Raw genomic sequence first — 16985 nt, 5'->3', positions numbered from 1 at the left:
TTACCATTGTATACCAAATCACTCAAATACAGGAAGATAGATGGTTTTAAAAGTCAAATGTAAACCATGATAAAATAATGCCATAATTTTCAATAAAGAACCAACTTACAAATTATGTTATATAAAATCTTAAGATACATATAAGAAGTTACCCATGATAAAAAAAATAAGCATACAACATCCAAATAGGTAAGTAAAAAATAACGTTTGTCATCTCATCTTTCCATAGGATTGTGTTATTAGACCGGTTATTCAATGGAGACACATCCCAAACCCACTCAAGATGAGGCGAGAAAAATGCATATCCTTGCCCAACGTTAGTGATCAGGACCAGGGAAAGGAGGGAAGTAAGGATAACATAATCAGGGCCATCCATGCTCTTCAGATGTCCAGGGTTGAAGATAGAACAAGACCAATTACTAAAGAGTCAGTACAACAGATAGCAAAGCAAACATAAAAGAGATATCTCATAGTAGTGCGGGTCAGGTATGGGTGTTAATAGAGTCTCAGGAGTGGAACTGTTATACAAAAGCAGAAATTATCAAAGTTTTGTCCTTGCAAACATCAACAATTCAACAAAAGGGACACTACTAAAGCAATAATTCTAGTGGCTAGGGTAACTGTCCATTGGAAAACTGCAAAACAAAACTTCAACCCAAGTTAAAGTAGTGCCGATACACCAGAAACTGTATCCGTTCCTGCGGAAGCTAAATGTGCAACGGTTAGAAAGGTCTTAGCCATTGTTTCAGCAAGAGCATCATAGCAGTTAGAAACTTAGTATGAGTCTGCAAATGAAACTTGTAAAAGGAGGTGCCTCACTCATCTGATTGTGTCAGTTCAGTTAATCTCATAATGTATAGAGGGATATTCTTCTAACTTGGCTGAGTTTCTTCTAGCTATTGTTGATAAATATTAAGTCCTCCCAGACCTTTCTTTGTTGTATCCTTCATCAATCATTCCATAAATCTGTATTTGTATATCAGTCATCATAGATTAAATCATAAAATCACCGCAAGAGTAATTTCTTCCCTAAATCTTAAAAAGTGGGTGATCCTTTGAGAGCAGTATGTCTGTACAAGTTTTGTCATCAAAAATTTCTACATTCCAGGTGAACGAAAGAATCAGATTACTGCTATTATGAGAGTGAACAATGTCAAGGAATGGCTATACTGGTAGTTGCACTCTTTTTTTTCAAAAAAGTCATTAAAATTGTTTCAGGCCAAATTGTCTCTTTTCCTCTGCCTGTTGATGGCAACACCCTGTGACTAAATATACAACAATAAATCAAGGCTTTTCTGTGTATGTAACATTCTCTATTGGGGAGTAATGTCACCAGTGTAACTCCAGAGTTTAACATTATCAATTGGTCTCCAACAGTAAAATTTGTCATGGGCTTGTTTCCCCATTTTTTTCACCTTGTAGCTGAAATCTATCTGAAATGTAATTGAATTCATAAGGGCACCAATAATTCTGAACTAACTTTCATTGTAATGTGTTATGCACACCACAGTATGGAGGATTCACAGCTGCTTGATTCAGGGAAAACAGGAAATCTGGGTAGATACAATAGTCTATTTGACTTATCTATTTCAGTTGAATATAGATGAAAACATTTTTGTTTTATCTTAGTTTGTGCTTCAGTGCATCTTTGCATCTTATCTTTCCTCAAAAAAACCCGGATCAAGAGCTTCACTGAGCCATTTAGAACATAACCTAGAAAGGCAGAAAATTGCCATGTTACCTTGACATTAAATAATGGAGTTGGAGAAATGGAAACATCTAACACCTTCATAGTAAGTATATTCATATACTTGTTGGCCATAGAGGAAAAGTGCAATTAGACATTTGTATATGGAAAAATCTTCAATAAAAATATTTTTTTCACCATGCTCTAGTCTAATGGTTTTGATGTCATGTTTCCATGAGTGATGGCATTCAATGACATAACAGTGTCTATCTTTCCTTCAAGTGTATACAGACCCATGTCAAGGGATTCCTCTATTAGTTTAGGTTCAATATCTGGGCTGGAACCATTCAGTTGTGCTAGGGTGTTGTTAATCATTTTTGCAAGTGATTCTTTGGCTTCCCACATATTTATGTTCATTTCATTTAAAATGCTGTCAGAATAAAAATTTAGGTCAGGAACAATCACTTTGCCAGAGGCAAGATTTAGTGTTCCAGTATATTAGTTGGCATGGATCAAGAGGTAAGGGCTATTTTGTGGTATTTAAATCAGAATCATTATTGCTCATGGATCTGTTTCATCTAATATTCTCTGAGTCATTAAGTTGTAGCTGTGTTCGGCCCAGATGAGACAATTTCCATAGTAAATGCAGCAAATATTATGAGCAAAATACAGCAAAAGCTGGAATTTGAGTCTATCTTACTCAGAAACAACAATACATTCTGGATGTATTATCCATGAGATCTTCTTTAAGTAAACAAGAATTCTTAATTTCCTTTCAGATCTTACATCTCACCCCACTTCCTGTTGGGCTGTAAGGATTCCGTGGAGGACCAATGTACCGGTCTAATATAAGGATTCTACTCATTCTGGAACAATAAATCCTGCTGGGGCAGGTTTGATATTTCCTACGGAGACAGTTTCACATACAGTCCTGTGTTCCTTCCTGGTCACAATTACCACAGTCCTATTGTTGTTAACCTGGATAACGAGATAAGGAGGTTGCCTGGAAACCAGGGTCGGAATTATTTTATGGAATTTCTTTATTTGGTCCCAGTCCCCTTTTGGTGGTATTCAAATTGTCTTGCCAGATTCTTTTGCTTTCTCTTGAATTCCCGTAAGCGCTCAATTCTTTCAGGAGATGGTTGGCCTGAATTAACGATTGGGCGTGTATTTAGGTGGACATTGTACATTAAGAAATAAAGTGCAACATTCTTTTGTACTCCTATTTTCATAATTGGCATTTTGTTTACAGACATTTACACTCCAGGGACAAGTGTAGCCTACTTTGCCTCTTGAGTAGAGCAGTTTTGCCAGGCCTCATGTAATCTCTTGATTCCTAAATTCCACTGAGTCACTCAGTTGTGACTTGAATGGAGCACTGCCCTCCACTTGTATTCCTGTTTGTTCACACATGGCTTGAAAGCCTTTACCAATGAAGGAAGATCCTCGATCTCGGTATGCAAGTGGAGTTGCCAGCATTTGGGAATTTGAAGTTATGGAGTGCTGTGGTGGTTGCAGTCTCAGTACAAGAAGTTGTGGAGATTAAACACATATACTAGTAGAAAGATCAATTATAAAAAGAATATGCTTAGATTTCTGAGAAGATGGGTTGCATTTGGGTGTGAAAATGGGCCTATCTAATCAATTTGGGGAGAACATTTTGTTTTGTTTGTCTTTTTGGAGTTGGTCCTGTATTACAGGGCAGACATCTTTTGCTATTTGTGACAAATCACTTACGACGGGTGATTGAGAAGTTCATGGCCTAAGGTAGAAGCAGTCAATTTTAGAAAACCTGGCACATTTATTTTTCAACATAGTCCCCTCCTACATTTACACACTTAGCCCAGCTGTCGTGAAGCATACAGATCCCTTCTTTGTAGAAGTCAGCGTCTTGGACCTCCAGAAAGTGGTTCACGGCAGGGGTGATTAATAAGTTTGTGGTCTAAGGTAGAAGGAGATGAGTTATACAGCTCTTGGTACATGTACGTGCAGTTCAACTCTCTGACTGATTATGCAGAAAGTTTGAAGTTAATAACTCATCTCCTTCTGCCTTAGGTCACAAACTTATCAATCACCCCTCGTACAATCACTCAACATGCACGGCCACCAGTATACTGTAACATGGCTGATTTTGCATGAGTAGCTGGTCTGCCACCCTGATTGCATCCGAATCCTGGGTGGAATTATAGAATCAGTGCTTCCCCCTTGAGGGCAGGAGATATTTGCTTCTTAACTTTTTAGGTTGGCAAATCTAAACCTTACCTCCACCACCTTTACCATTAACTTCATATTTGTACCATATTGGAAAGCCTTTGAAATTTGGTTCAGTATTACCTTTAAACATCATCCTGGCTATTTCTTTATTTGTTGCTTAGTTACTAGAAAAACATTAGCCCCTGCTACTGTAGTGAGGTCCATCCTGACAGCTTATTTTACATGTTTATTACCTAACTTATTGCCACAGCTGAAAGAGGCCTGTGGTCTGTCCCTGCATGCATAACATCTGTGAAAATGGTCTAGTCCATGATAATTTATAAATATTCTTCCATGTGGGCAACTGTTGAAACAGTTTACCTCTGAGTGTCCTTGAGCCAGTATTGACTAGATGGGAAGATCTCTTCTGTATTTATTGACATACAGCATGGAACAGGCCCTTCTTGCCTTTTGGGCCATGCTACCCAGCAATCTCCCACTTTAATATTACCTTAATCACAGGGCAATTTACAATGGTCAATTAACCGAGCAATTGGTCCATCTTTGGACTGTGGGAGGAAACCAGAACACCCAGAGGAAACCCATGCAGTCATGGGGAGAATGTACAAACTCCATAGAGGCAGCTGCAGGAATTGAACCCGGGTTGCCTGTTCTGTAAAGTATTGTGCTCATCACTATGCTACCGTGCCACCATTCTGTCACATCCCTTATAGAATTACAGTCGAATTTCCTTGTTTTCAACATAATTCTAGGGATTTAGCCTCTACAAATTGAGCTGGGTGATTTCCTAAAGGATGTGCTTGCAGCTCATGTGGTTCAGGAGCAGGGTTGTAATTGAGTGGATCCATCCTTCTGGATTTCTATTGCTGATCCATCCCAGTACCATATTTGAGAACAGGGCTCGAAAGAATGTTGTGCTATATTAGGTCACAGAGAAGATAGTTCTGCTTCTTCCGTGATAAGGATTTTAAGTCATAGCTCTCAGGAACATATTCCCACTTTAAGGTGTCATAGAACATAGAAATTTACAGCACGTTACAGGCCCTTCACGCACAACGTTTTGCAGACCATGTAACCTACTCTGGAGATGGCCTCGAATTTCCCTAGCGCATAGCCCTCTATTTTTCTAAGCCCCATGTACCTATCAAAGAGACTCTTAAAAGCCCCTATTGTGTCATCTTGTAAAAGTATTTGACATTCCCCATATCTAGTTATGGTAGCTCACCATTCATTTGTTGATAAGTTACTATTTTTTTTTCAATCCCACAACTCTATTTGTATAATAATTGGTCTGTCCCCTTGCAGTGGTCTTGTTGAAATAATTGTATGGAATACCATAGTAAGACATCATTCTAAGGCAATAAATTTCTGTTCTATTGGGATGAAATTATATGAGGCAGAGTGTATGGGGGCTTTTGTTTCTTCTCCCTCATTACAGCAGATCACTATAGCAGTTTCAGGAGAAGCATGAATTTGCAGAACAAGAGATTTTGTTAGGTCTCTTGCCTGGAGGTCTATTGCTTGCTGAACTGAATTCAGCAATTTCTCTCAAGCCTCATAATCTTCTCGGGTAAAAACAAAAGACTTTGTACATCTGACACAAATGATTTTAACAATTGAGTATAGTCAGGTATGAAAGCTCTAGCATAATTAAATAGGTTGCTTGTAAGGATTTTAGGATGTTTCAATATCCTACTTGAGTGACTCTTTGTCTAAATTTAGGCCATAAAGCACATCGCTCATTAGTAATTGTCATACCCAGGAAATTTACTGTGTTATATTAAATTTTGTAAAACATTGGATGAATGTCTGGAGGGTAAAATGACAATATATCACTTTCTAATCCTAAAAAAATAGAAAAATAGAAAAAATAGAAAAATAGAAAACCTACAGCACAATACAGGCCCTTCGGCCCACAATGCTGTGCCGAACATGTACTTATTTTAGAAATTACCCAGGGTTACCCATAGTCCTCTACTTTTCCAAGTTCCATGTCCCTATCCAAGAGTCTCTTAAAAGACCCTATTGTATCCACCTCAACCACTGTCACTGGCAACCCATTCGATGCAGTCACCACTTTTTACATAAAATTCTTGCCTCTGACATCTCTTCTGTACCTGCTTGCAAGCACTTTAAACTGTGCCCTCTCATGCTAGCCATTTCAGCCCTGGGAAAAAGCTTCAGACTATCCACACGAACAATGCCTCTCATCATCTTATACACCTCTGTCAGGTCACCTCTCATCCTCCGTCACTCCAAGGAGAAAAGGCCGAGTTCACTCAACCTATTCTCATAAGACTTGCTCCCCAATCCAGGCGACAACCTTGTAAATCTCCTCTGCACCCTTTCTGTAGTGAGGTGACCAGAACTGAACACAGTACTCCAAGTGGGGTCTGACCAGGGTCTGATATAGCTGTAGCATTACATTTCAGCTCTTGAACTTAATCTCACGGTCGATGAAGGCAAATACACCATACGCCTTCTTAACCACACAGTCAACCTGCGCAGTAGCTTTGAGTGTCCTATGGACTCAGAACCCATGATCCCTCTGAGCCTCCACACTGTCAAGAGTCTTACCATTAACACTGTATTCTGCCATCATACTTGACCTACCAAAATGAAAGACCTCACAGTTATCTGGGTTGAACTCCATCTGCCACTTCTCAGCCCAGTTTTGCATCCTATTGATGTCCTGCTTTAACCTCTGACAGCCCTCCACACTATCCACAACACCCCAACCTTTGTCATCAGCAAATATACTAACCTATCCCTCCACTTTCTCATCCAGGTTATTTATAAAAATCATGAAGAGAAGGGGTTCCAGAACAGTCCTTGAGGCACATCACTGATAACCGAACTCCACGCAGAATATGGTCTGTCGACAACCACTCTTTGCCTTCTGTGGGCAAGCCAATTCTGGATTCACAAAGTAAGGTCTCCTTGGATCCCATGCTTCCTCACTTTCTCAATGAGCTTGCATGGGGTACCTTATCAAATGCCTTGTTGAAATCCATATACACTACACGTACCGCTCTACCTTCAACAATACGTTTAGTTACATCTTCAAAAAATTTAGTCAGGCTTGTGAGGCACGATCTGCCTTTGACAAAGCCATGCTGACTAGTCCTAATCATGTTATGCCTCTCCGAATGTGAATAAATCCTGCCTTTCGGGATCTTCTTCATCAACTTACCAACCACTGAAATAAGACTCACTGTCTATAATTTTCTGGGCTATCTCTACTCCCTTTCTTGAATAAGGGAACAGCATCTGCAACTCTTCAATCTTCCAGAATGTCTCTTGTCCCCATTGATGATGCAAAGATCATTGCCAGGGGCTCTGCAATCTCCTCCCTCGTCTCCCACCGTAGCCTGGGGTATATCTCAACCGCTCCCAGTGATTTATCCAACTTGATGCTCCAGCACATCCTCTTTCTTAATGTCCATACGCTCAAGTTGTTCAGTCCACTGTAAGTCATCCTTACAATCGCCAAGGTCCTTTTCCGTAGTGAATACTGAAGCAAAGTATTCGTTAAGTACCTCTGCTATCTCCTCCGGTTCCATACACACTTTTCCACTCTCACGCTTGATTGGTCCTATTCTCTAACGTCTTACCCTCTCACTCTTCACACACTTGAAGAATGCTTTGGTCCTTAATCATGCTCGCCAAGGCCTTCTCATACTGGCTCTCTGAATTTCATTCTTAAGCTCCTTCCTGCTAGCTTTATAATTTTTTAGATCACTATCGTTATCTAGTTTTATGAAGCTTTCGTGAGCTTTTCTTTTCTTCTTGACCAGATTTTCAACAGCCTTTGTACACCATGGTTCCTGAATCCTACCATCCTTTCCCTGTCTTATTGAAACATACCTCTGCAGAACGCCACGCAGATGTTCCTGAACATTTGCCACATTTCCCTGAGAACATCTGCTCCCAATTTATACTTCCAAGTTCCGGTCTGAAAGCCTCATATTTCCCCATACTCCAATTAAATGCTTTCCTAACTTGACTGCTCCTATCCCTCTCCAATGCTATGGTAAAGGAGATAGAATTGTAATCACTATCTCCAAGTGCTCTCCCACTGAGATACCTGACAACTGATCTTGTTCATTTCCCAATACCAGATCAAGTATAGCCTCTTGTTGGTTTATCTACATTTTGCGTCAGGAAATATTTCTGAACACACCTAACAAACTCCACCCCATCTAATTTCCTCACTGTAATGAGTTACCAATCAATATTGGGGAAAATAAAATCTCCCATCACAACACCCTTGTTTTTATTGCACTATTCCAGGATCTGCCTCCCTATCTGCTCCGCGATGTCCATGTTACTATTGGGTAGTCTATAAAAAGCACCCAGTAGAGTTATTGACCCCTTTCTGTTACTAACTTCCACCCACAGAGACTCAGTAGATAATCTCTCCATGACTTCCTCCATTTCTGCAGCCATGACACTATCTCTGAACAACAGTGCCACACTCCCAATTCTTTTGCCTCCCTCCCTGTCCTTTCTGAAATATCTAAAGCCTGGCACTCTAAGTAGCCATCCCTGCCCCTGAACCATCCAAGTCTCTGTAATGGCCACAACATCATAGCTCCAAGTACTCAAGTACTGACCCACGCTCTAAGCTTATCTGCTTTGTTCCTGATACTCTTTGAATTAAAATAGACACATCTCAAACCATCAGTCTGAGCGCATCCCTTCTCTTATCACCTGCCTACACTCCCTCTCACACTGCCTACAAGCTTTCTCTAGGGGAACCATCCCTTCCTCGCTCTCTTCAGTTTGGTGCCCAAGCCCCAGCAATCCTAGATTAAATTCTCCCCAATAGCCTTAGCAAACCTGCATGCCAGGATATTGTTCCCCCTTGGATTCAAGTGCAACCCATCCTTATTGTACAGGTCACACCTGCCCCAGAAGAGGTCCCAGTGATCCAGAAATCTGAATCCCTGGCCCCTGCTCCAATCTATCAGCCATGCATTTACCCTCCCCCTCAATCTATTTCTATATTCACTGTTGTGTAGTACAGACAGTAATCCTGAGATTACTACCCTTGTGGTCCTGTTTCTCAGCTTCTTTCCTAACTCCCTGTAGTCTGTTTTCAGAACCTCCTCCCTTTTCCTACCTATGTCATTGCTACCAATATGTACCACGTCCTCTGGCTGTTCTCCTTCCAACTTCAGGATATTGTGGACGAGATGAGAAACATCCCGGACCCTGGCACCTGGGAGGCAAGCTACCATCTGTGTTTCTTCCTGCATCCACAGAGTAACCTGTCTGACCCCCTCACTATAGAGTCCTCTATCACTGCTGCCTTCTTTCTTTCCCTACCCTTTTGAGCCACAGGGCCAGACTCTATACCAGAGGTGCGGCCACTGTTGCTTCCCCAGGTAGGCCGTCTCCCTCCAACAGTACTCAAACAAGAGTACTTATTGTTAAGGGGGACAGCCACGGGGGTACTCTCTAGTATTTGATTCTTTCCCTTCCCTTTCCTGACTGTTACCCACTTATCTGTCTCCCAGGCCCCGATGTGACTACTTTCCTATTGCTTCTATCTATCACCTCCTCACTTTCCCTGACCAGACGAAGGTCATTGCGCTGCATCTTCAGTTCACTAAATTGGTCCCTAAGGGGCTGCAGCTCAACACACCTGGCACGTCAGGGAGGCTGGGAGTCTCCCAAACATCCCACATCCGACACCCAGTACAGAACACCGGCCTTGAAGAGAAGCTCCCTATTCCTGTTCTTCACAAGTAAATTACCTCGCCTCGACCCATTATTGCCAAAGCCCTCCTACTCTGACTCCTTCTACTGTAATGCCCGTTCTATAAAACTATCTACTTTTTAAATTCTTCCCACCTGTCTAACTCGCTGATGTGTGTGCCTGCTCAGCCATGCCTCGATCAAACTACTGAAGAAAAAATACTCTACTTTTCAGTTCTTCCCATCGGTCTAACTCATTGATGTGTGTATGCCTGCTCGGTCATGCCTTGATCAAACAGCTGAAGAAAAAATGCTCTGCTTTTGAAGCATGTGGGGTCTGTTCAAGGGTAATGTTTGTGATGTGTCTGTAAAAGGCAAATATTGTAGATTTGTTAATGTCTGTAGAATGTTTGTTGATAGTTGAATTCTCGACTGGGTTCTTTCTTAGGCTACGTCCACACTAGACTGGATAAATCCTTAACCAAAGCTTTTTCTCTTCGTTTTGACCTTCCATCCACACTGAGACAGCGTTTTCCTCCCCCGAAAATGAAGTTTTTCTGAAGTGTTTTAATCTGAAAACGTCCGTTGGGCGTTGTAGTGTGTATGGGGTAACCGGAAATTTTAAAAAACCTGTCGTCCCTTTCATTGTTGAAGAGACTATGGCTACAGGAAATGTTTCCAGGATGACCCCTCTGTGGGAGTGGGGAACATGTTGGTGGGGCCACCCGGGGGTCTGTGTGTCCATATGTGTAACTATTGTAGGGGCTGTGAGGCTGGTGTTTATCAGGACTAACTGAAAGAAGAGCTAGTAAGAGATTTGAAAGTGGGAGGGGGAGGGTGAGATCCAAAATGATAGGAGAAGACAGGAGGGGGAGGGATGGAGCCAAGAGCTGGACAGTTGATTGGCAAAAGGGATATGAGAGGATCATGGGACGAGAGGCTGAGGGAGAAAGAAAGGGTGAAGGGGGAAGCCCAGATATATATATATATATATATATATATATATATATATATATATATATAAATAAATAAATAAGGGATGGTGTACGGGGGGAGGAGGGGCGTTAACAGAAGTTAGAGAAGTCAATGTTCATGCCGTCAGGTTGGAGGCTACCCAGACGGAATATAAGGTGTTGTTCCTCCAACCTGAGTGTGGCTTCATCTTGACAGTAGAGGTGGCTGTGGATAGACATATCAGAATGGGAATGGGATGTGGAATTAAAATGTGTGGCCACTAGGAGATCCTGCTTTCTCTGGTGGACAGAGCGTAGGTGTTCAGCGAAACGGTCTCCCAGTCTGCGCCGGGTCTCACCAATATATAGAAGGCCACATTGGGAGCACCGGACACAGTATATCAGCCCAGCCGACTCACAGGTGAAGTGTCGCCTCACCTGGAAGGACTATCTGGGGCACTGAATGGTGGTAAGGGAGGAAATGTAAGGGCATGTGTAACACTTGTTCCGCTTACAAGGATAAGTGCCAGGAGTGAGATCAGTGGGGAGGGATGGGGGGGGGGGGACAAATGGACAAGGGAGTTGCGTAGGGAGCGATCCTTGTGGAAAGCAGAGAGAGGGGGGAGGGAAAGATGTACTTAGTTGTGGGATCCCGTTGGAGGTGGTGGAAGTTACAGAGAATTATATGTTGGACCTGAAAGCTGGCAGGGTGGTAGGTGAGGACCAGGGGAACCCTATTCCTAGTGGGGTTGTGGGAGGATGGGGTGACAGCAGATGTGCGTGCAATGGGAGAGATGCATTTGAGTGCAGAGTTGATGGTGGAGGAAGGGAAGCCCCTTTCTTTAAAAAAGGAGGACATCGCCTTCGTCCTGGAATGAAAAGCCTCATCCTGAGAGTAGATGCGGCAGAGATAGAGGAATTGCAAGAAGGATATGGCATTTTTGCAAGAGACAGGGTGAGAAGAGGAATAGTCCAGATAACTGTGAGAGTCCGTAGATTTATAGTAGATATCAGTAGACCATACTGCATCCTGTGATCTGGGGCGACATCTACGTGCCGGGCGCCACCTAATTAATTAGCTTGTTTATTTTGGCTTTTCTCTTAAAGATGTGTTGGGTGCGTCCCAGCTACCGCTACATTCTCCACGGCAATGTATTGGTCCACAGCCCGGTGGTTGGGGTGGTGGGACACTGAGGTGTCATCACATCGTCGTCTGTCTCCATCAGGGCAGGCAAGTCATCTTCTTCTATGTCTGCCTGCCTTGATGTCGATGGTTGAGGTTCGTCGTCTGTTGTGGCTGTTGTGGAAGGCTTGAAAAATGACAGTATGCTTGACTGCTTAGCCTCACACATTCTTCTATCATACAGTTCTTTGTAAGCACTCAAACCATCCTGCAAATATGCTCTAAACCTATGTACCCTTTCAAAATTAAAGTCGTACTTTTCTGTAATCATTGCAGTGAAAATGTCATGCAGTTGTTTCACGTTCAGCTCCTGGACGACTTCACTTTTGGTCCATTTGCTACTGCATGCGGTTTTGATTGTTATCCTTTCCTTTTCCAATTGCATCAGCTCTTCATCTGTCAGTTCTTGGTCATGGGATGCCAAAACCTCTTCAACATCATCTTTGTCAACTTTCACAAGCCAAACTCACTTTGTCCTTACTTCGTTCACCACGATCGAAACATTTAATTATGTCTAGTTTTACGTTAAGTGTAACACACTTACGAGCTCTTTTAGGCTTTTCCGATACCTTAGAACTCATCTTGCTAACGACTGCTCACAGGCACGTGTTTAAGCAATGTCGCCTAGGATGCAGTTCCAGGGGAGGAGCTTGGCTGCTCGGGGCGCGCGCTGCCTTTTTTCGTAACAGTAAAAACACTTTCTGTTAGCGAAAACAGGTAACTAATGTAGGTCTTTCGTAACAGCGAGGTTTCATAAAGCGAACGTTCAAAAAGCGGGGGACACCTGTACCCATGATGGAGATGAATGAGATTACAACTCTCTGTATCTTACTTTAATCCTGTGTAGTAGCCACCCATCACCCCCCCCCCACATCCCCCAGATGACAATACAGCCAGTTAAAATATTTACCATTGTCCTCCTGCAGAAATTTGCAAGTGTCTTCGGTAACATATCAGATCTCCTCAACTCCTAATGAAATATAGGTGCCATAGTGCCATCAATATGTTGGATCCAGGATAGATCCTCAGAGATATTGACACCCAGAAACTTGAATTGCTCACTCTTTCCACTTCTGATCCTTGGCATTTGAAATGATGAGATCAAGAGGAATGTAATTATGAACAGTGATTGTGGATATTAAAGTCATAGTTGAGTTTATTTTCACATGCACAAGTGTATGCATAGGTGTAATAAAAATCTTATTTGCAAGTACATAGCATCAGATACATGACATTTGTTCAAAAAGCATAAATTAAACATAAATAATGTAAAAATTATTCAAGAAAGAGCATAACCCAAAAAACAAAAAATAAAGTTTGTTGCTCTGTGAAGTGGGCATAGTGTTGCTCTACTGAGGTCGTGATTAAGGTGGTGTGGGCTGGTCAATTGAAAATATCAGTTTATGCTTAGTATGTGAGGTTACTTTTGGATATAGGTAGATAATTCTGTTTGAAAAGTAAGCACTTGAGGTTCAATCTCCTGGTGAGTTTAAGTATTCCTTATTGTACCTCTTGAATACCACCTTTTTTTCATAATTTAGGTAAGAACATAAGAAATAGGAGCAGGAGTAAGCCATTTGGTCCATTGAGCCTGCCCCGTCAATCAATAAGATCATGGCTGATCAGTCTGTAAACTCAACTCCATCTACCTACCTTTCCCCATAACCCTTAATTCCTTTATTATGTAAAAACCTATCTAACTGTTTCTTAAATATATTTAGTGAGGAAGCCTCAACTGCTTCCCTGGGCAGAGAATTCCACAGATTCACCACTCTCTGGGAAAAACAATTTCTCCTCATCTCCATCCTAAATCTCTCCCCTGAATCTTGAGGCAATGTTCCCTAGTTCTAGTCTCACCTACCAATGGAAACAACTTTCTTACTTCTATCTTATCTATCCCTTTCAAAATTTTTTATGTTTCTATAAGATACCCCCTCATTCTTCTGAACTCAAGAGAGTATAGTCCCAGGCAACTCAATCGCTCTTCATAGTTTAACCCTTTCATCCCTGGAATCAACCTGGTGAACCTCCTCTGCACCGTCTCCAAAGCCAGTATATCCTTCCTCAAGTATGGAGACCAGAGCTGCACACAGTACTCCAGGTGCGGCCTCACCAGTACCCTGTATAGTTGCAGCATGACCTCCCTGCTCTTGAATTTAATCCCTCTAGCAATGAAGGCCAACATTCCGTTTGCCTTCTTAATAACCTGTTGTACCTGCAAGCCAACTTCTTGTGATTCATGCATAAGAACTCCCAAGTCCCTCTGCACAACAGCATGCTGCAATCTCTCACCAGTTAAATAATAATCTGCCCTTCTATTATTCCTTCCAAAGAGGATGATCTCACATTTACCAATGTTGTATTCCATCTCCCAGACCCCGGCCTACTCACTTAACTTATCTATATCCCTCTGCAGACTCTCCGCATCCACTGTACAATTTGCTTTTCCACTCAGTTTAGTGTCATCAGCAAATTTTGCTACGCTACACTCAGTCCCCTCTTCCAACTCATCAATGTAAATGGTAAACAGCTGCGGGCCCACCACCAACTCTGCAGCACCCCACTCACCACTGACTGCCAACTGGAGAAACACCCATTTATACCAACTCTCTGCCTTCTATTGGTTAACCAATCCTCTATCCATGCCAATACACTTTGTCCGACTCCATGCATCCATATCTTATTTATAAGTCTCTTGTGCAGCACCTTATCGAACGCCTTCTGGAAATCCAAGTATATGACATCCACCTGTTCCCCTCTATCCACTGCACTCATTATGTCCTCAAAGAACTCCAGTAAGTTTCTCAAACAGGACCTGCCCTCTCTGAATCCATGCTGCATCTGTCTAATGAAGCCACTCCTTTCTAAATGTTTTGCTATTTTTTCCTTAATGATAGCTTCAAGCATTTTCCCAACTACTAACTTGCCTATAGTTGCCCGTCTTTTCCTTACATACTTTTCAAAAAAAGTGGAGTGACATTTGCTGTCTTCTAATCTGCCGGGACCTGCCCAGAGTCTAGAAAGTTTTGATAACTGATTACCAATATGTCTTTTATAACCTCCGCCAATTCCTTCAGCACCCTAGGATGTATCCCATCAGGACCAGGGGACTTACCTACCTACCTTTTTTTTAAGACCATAAGAGATAGGAGCAGAATTAGGCCATTTCGCCAATCAGGTCTGCTCCACCATTTCATCATGGCTGATCCATTTTCCATCTCTGCTGAAGTTTCCTGCCTTCCACCCACCCCCTCATCCCTTCATGCCCTGACCAATCAAAAATCTATCAACCTCTGTCTTAAATATACATAAAACTTGGCTTCCACAGCTGACACTGGCAAAGAATTCCACAGATTCACCACTCTCTGGCTAAAGAAATTCCTCTTCATCTCCTTTCTAAAAAGACACCCCTTTATTCTCGCACCATGTGAAACATCCTCTCCACATCTACTCCATCAAGACCTGTCACCATTTGATAGGATTCAAATAGGTCACAACTCATTCTTCGGAATTCCAGTGAATACAGGCCCAGAGGCATCAAACATATGACCAATTATTCAATCCTGGATTCTCTCTTGTGATCCTCTGAAACCTCTCCAGTTGCAGCACATCCTTTCTAAGATAAGGGCCTCAAAACTGCTCACAATATTCCAGGTGAGGCCTGACTAGTGCTTTATAAGGTCTCAGCATTGCAACCTTGCTTTTAGGTATATTCTAGTCCTCTTGAATTGAATGTAAACATCGTATTTGCCATTGTCACCATAGACTCAACCCACAATGTAACCTTTTGAGAATCCTGCACAAGGACACCCAGGTTCCTTGTGCCTCCATTTTTATGTATTTTCTTTCCATTTAGAAAATAGACAACCCTTTCATTTCTTCTAAGTGGCATGGCGAGGAAGGCAAATATGATGTTACTATAAGAATATAAAAGCAAGGATGTAATGTTGAGACTTTATACAGCACTGTTGAGGCCTCACTTGGAGTATATTGTGTAGTTTTGGGACACTCACCTTAGAAAGGATGTGCTGAAACTGAAGAAGGTTCAAAGAAAGTTCAAAGAAATGATTCCAGGATTAAACAGCTTGCCATTTAAAGAGTGTTTGATGGTGAATGAGGGGTGACCGACTTGAAACCTATCGAATGGTGAAAGGCCTTGACAGTGTGGATGTGGAGAGGATATTTCCTATGGTGGGAATATCATGGCCAGAGGACGCAGCTTCAGAATAGAGGGATCTCCTTTCACAATAGAGATGTAAAGAAATTTCTTCAGCCAGAGAGTGGTAAATCTATAGAACTCTTTGCCACAGGCAGCTGTGGAGGCCAAGTCTTTATGTATATTGAAGGCAGAGGTTGATAGGTTCCTGATTGGTCAGGGAATGAAGAGATATGGGGGAAAGGCAGGAGATTGGGGCTGAGAGGAAAAATGGATCAGCCATGATGAAATGAAAAAGCAGACTCAATGGACCAAATAGCCTAATTCTTCTCCTATATCTTACGGTCTTATACTTTTACCATCTCTCCAGTATCATTTTCCTGTGATATGATATCCACTCTCGTCTCTCATTAAACTTTATATATTGGAAGAAACTTGTGGTATCCTCTTTAATGTTATTGACCAGCTTGCTTTCGTATTCCATCTTTAATGTTAATGACTTTTTTAGTTGCCTTCTGTTGGTTTTTAAAAGCTTCCCCATCTTCCAACTTCTCACTGATTTTTGTTGTATTATATGCCCTCTGGTTTTTATGTTAGCTTTGACTTCTCTCCTTCACTGCAGTTGTGGCATTTTGCCTTTAAAATACCTATTCCTCTTTGGAATATATATATATATCCAATACCTTCCAAATGCTTCCAGAAATTCCAGCTGTTACTGTTCTGCCAGCATCTCTGCCAGTGTTCTTTTCCCATCAATTCTAGCCATTTCCTCTCTCAAGCCTTTGTAATTCCCTTTACTCCACTGTAATACTGATACATCTGATTTTAACATCAGCTTCTCAAATTTCAGTGTGAATTTGATCACATTATGATCACTTTCCCTTAGGGTTCTTTTACCTTAAGTTGTCTAACCAATTCTGGCTCGTTGCTCAACACCCAATCCAGAACACCTGATTGCCTTGTTGCCACGAGCTGCTCTAAAACACCATCTCAAAGGCATTCTACAAACTCCTCCTCTTTCCATCCAGTGCCAACCTAATTTTCCCAGTCTTCCTGCATACTGAAATCCCCCATTACTATTATAATATT

The sequence above is a fragment of the Mobula birostris genome, chromosome 5, assembly GCF_030028105.1.
Source record: "Mobula birostris isolate sMobBir1 chromosome 5, sMobBir1.hap1, whole genome shotgun sequence".
Taxonomy (NCBI): Eukaryota; Metazoa; Chordata; class Chondrichthyes; order Myliobatiformes; family Myliobatidae; genus Mobula; species Mobula birostris.
Note: the sequence above shows the minus strand (reverse complement) of the source record.